The sequence below is a fragment of the Nannospalax galili genome, unplaced genomic scaffold (genome assembly GCF_000622305.1).
Source record: "Nannospalax galili isolate Female #2095 unplaced genomic scaffold, S.galili_v1.0 scaffold212, whole genome shotgun sequence".
Classification (NCBI taxonomy): domain Eukaryota; kingdom Metazoa; phylum Chordata; class Mammalia; order Rodentia; family Spalacidae; genus Nannospalax; species Nannospalax galili.
Genome location: NW_008333884.1, coordinates 126,130 through 130,216, shown reverse-complemented (window position 1 = coordinate 130,216; position 4,087 = coordinate 126,130).

Here is a 4,087-nt window from a genome sequence, read left to right as displayed (position 1 = left end):
AGAGGGCTTCAGATTCCCTTGGAACTGGAGTTAAGGATGGTTCATAGCCGCCATGTGGGTGCTGGGAATCTAACCCAGTTCCTCTGCAAGAGCAGTCAGTGCTCTTAACCATTGAGCCATCTCTCCAGCCCCATAAACATGTCTTTTAACCCAACTGTTCCATACCTGTATATTTGTGGGTACAATAATATTCATTCTAGCATCATGATTTTTATATGTTTTTAGACAGGATTTCTCTATAGCCCCAGCTGGCTAGAACTCTGTGTAGACCAGGCTGGCCTTGATCTGACAGAGATCCACCTGCCTTTGCCCTGGGGTGCTGGGAGTAAAGATGTGTGCCACCATGCCTGACTCCAAGGTTATGATTAAGGATTCTTAAATTCAAATTGGGATTCTTAAATTCAAACTGTGCAAAATGCTAATCAATTATACAATGGAAACATATAAAATTGAATACTATGAAATAATGAATTAATGAATACTATTCCATGAAACAACTTGGGTCGCCAAAATGTAATGTTAACTGAAAGAAGGTAGATATAATACATTCTATACCATTCCATTATATTATATAAAGTCCAAAAAGTAGGCAAAGGTAATTTATGGCATTAGCGATCAAGACAGAGGTTGCCTTTGGGGAAGCAAGAGTGACTGGAAGAACAAACACAGGAGGTTCCTGGGAATGTTCTGTTTCTTGACAAATGGTAATTGTGTGGTTATGTGCATTTTGTGACAGATCATTTATGAATCATGCACTGTTTGGATGTATGTTGTACTTCAGTGAAAAGTTAGGGATCACGGATACAGGGAGCTCAGTGGTAGAAAGCTTGCCTAGCACCCACAAACCTGGCTATGTTTGATCCCCTGAATAACAAAAAGAAAAAAGTTAATTAAAAAATAAACTGCCAGCCGGGCGTAGTGGTGCACACCTTTAGTCCCAGCACTAGGGAGGCAGAGACAGGCAGATCATCTGCGAGTTTGAGACCAGCCTGGTCTACAGGGTGAGTTCCAGGCAGCTGGAGCTACAGGGAGACCCTGTGTCAAAAAGACCAAAAAAAAAAAATAAACTGCCAGCCGGGCATGGTGGCACACGCCTTTAGTCCCAGCACTAGGGAGGCAGAGGCAGGCAGATCTCTGTGAGTTTGAGGCCAGCCTGGTCTACATAGTGAGTTCCAAGACAGCTGGGGCTACAGGGAGACCCTGTCTCAAAAAGACAAAAAAAAAAAAAAAAAAAAACAACCATGAAAGAACAAATATTTTACTCCTTTAATCCCTGGTTAATTCTGTGAAAATAGCCTACTGTGCTTGTTTAATAGAATGAGGAAACTGAGCCACATGGAAGGGAAGGGATTTATGTAAGATCACATGATGGGTGAGACATAATTACGATCTGAACCCAGACTCCCAGACTTGAAATTCCTGGCTTTTCTTTTTTTTTAAATATTTTATTATTTTTATTTTATGTGTATGAGTGTTATGCCTGCATGTAGGTAAGTGCACCCATGTCATGTAATACCCATGGAGGACAGAAGAGGCTGTCGGACCCCCTGGAACTGGAGTTATAAACAGTTGTTAGCTGCCATGTGGGTGCTGGGATTCGAACCCGGGTCTTCTGCAAGAATAGTCAGTGTTCTTAACTGCTGGGCCATCTCTCCAGCCCCCAACTCCTGGCTTTTCACTGCTTCCTGTTGACCTTCAGGAAGGGGGTGTGTGCTACAACTGGGCCCATCTAGGATGATCTGGATTGGCCTTAGGGTAGGGACAGTGACTAGCCAAGGGAGAGGGTGGTGAGCAAGGATATATATACAGAGTCCAGGTGATAGTACTGAAGAGTTCTAGAGAGGAGGAAGGGTCCATGAATTTGGGTTGGTATGGGGAGGGGATACATCAGCACCAGTGCCAAAGCCAGTGGGACTCTGAGATAGAGACAGTCAAACTTGTCCCCAGAACCCCATACTCTCAGAGGCCTGAGCCTTGTTACCCTGAGCTTTCATGTACCCACAGTGGGGCAGGAAAGGATCCAATATGTAGACTGAGCTAGAGGGCACAGATACTGCTTCACTTCCTGTGCTCCTGACTCCAGCTTGTGTACAGCACAGAACCTACCCTGCTCCATGATGTTTCCAGGCCCCAGGCCTGAGGGCACAGCACAGAGAGGGTTAAGGGCCCAGGAACTTTTGCCTGTAGAATGGGTGAGAACTGTCACCAGGAGCCTTGTCTGGCCTGATAATCCAGACTGCCTATCTCTTTCACAGCAGCTGTGAGGCAGGCAGGTTGTCCTGGCAAGGAGGGAGGGAGGTAAGGGCCCAGCTGATGGCGGGAAGGATTTGCTTTCAGAGGCAGGGACTCACAAGCTCTCTGGGGATCCTTTCACACCCAACAGCAACAACAGCAATGTGTAGGGCTATAAGTGGGGACTTCAGAGATCTCCACTTGCCGGTGCCAGCTGGCCAAGATGGACAGTACCTGAAAGGGGGAGTGAGGATTGAAAGAAAAAACAAGAGACAGAGAAAAGATACTTGGGAGGGCTGTCAGTAGAGACTGCAGCCGCGGTTTATTTTAGCTCAGCCTTTTTATACAGTAGAACATCAGAGCAGAGATAGTCACCATTTGCTTAACTCAATTAGCTTCAACAGCTGTTTTTCCCACCTGTATCTGAGGGTCAAGGAACCGTCAAATACTTACTGTGAACTCCACCATTTAACCATCTTCCCTAAATTATAAACACATTCCTCCTGACTTGGCAGATTAGGTACTGGTATGCAACACACAAACTCTAAGTAAACAAGCAAGCCTGCCACAGCTCAATGTACATAATGGCTGCACTTATATTAATAGCTCCCAACATCCACTGATCCCAAGGACCAGAATTTGGAGGTAAACAGACTTAGAGGTGTGTGATAGCAATGTGTCCATTCCTGCCCAAATACGTGAGGGAGAAAGTGTCCATTCCTTCCTTAAGTGTCTGGGCAGGTGTGTAAGATGCATACACGCTACTACACACATCTTCACAGGTATGGGAGTAAATACACATGCCCATGGCTGCAAGCCCCACTGGAGATGAGTAGAGGAAAGCCACTGCAAAGCCAGAGGCAAAGAGCCTGGTGTTTGGTGAGTTCCTCTGTACATGAGCCAAGCTTTAGGTGAAAATTTTCCATCCTCACCAGGCGTGGTGGCAGAGGCAGGCGGATCTCTGTGAGTTCAAGGCCAGCCTGATCTACATAGTGAGTTCCAGGACAGCTGGGGCTACAGGGAGACCCTGTCTCAAAAAGACCCCCCGCAAAAAAGAATTTCCATCTCACAGTATTACATCCTCACAGTGTTCATGGAAAAGGTGCTTTAATTCTATTTTTCTGATGAGGAAGTCAAAACTCAAGATCATAGGCAGTCGATAATGGAGTTGAGACCCTGACAAATCCAAAGCTGTGCTTTTTCTCTCAGGCTCTACTCTAAGGCATCTCCCTGAACTGTGAAAGCAGAAACTTTGGTTCAAGCCACAGGTAGCTGGTGATTTCAAGACAGGCAAGTGCCATGAGGGGTGGCTCACAAGCTGCGGGACATGGAGGTGGCCACCAGCAGAACTGGAGGAGGCTTACAAAGGGTGTGGTGGTACATGCCTGTCATCCCAGCACTAAGGAGATGGAGGCAGGAAAATTATTCATCCCTATCTATATAACAAGTTCAAGGCCAGCCTAGACTACATGAAATCCTATCTCAGAGTCAAAAAAAAGCTTGGCCATGGGCTGGAGAGATGGCTCAACAGTTAAGAATACTGGTTGTTCTTGCAGAAGACCTGGGTTCGAAACCCAGCACCCATATGGCAGCTAACAACTGTCTGTAACTACAGTCCCAGGGGATCTGACATCTTCTGACTTCTGTGGGCATTGCACAACATGGGTGCACTTACCTACATGCAGCGCATACATATAAAATAAAATTTAAGCCAGGCATGGTGGTGCACGCCTTTAATCCCAGCACTTGGAGACTGGGGGATCTCTGAGTTCAAGGTCAGCCTGGTCTACATAGTGAGTTCCAGGACAGCTGGGGCTACAGGGAGACCCTGTCTCAAAAAGACCAAAAATAAAAT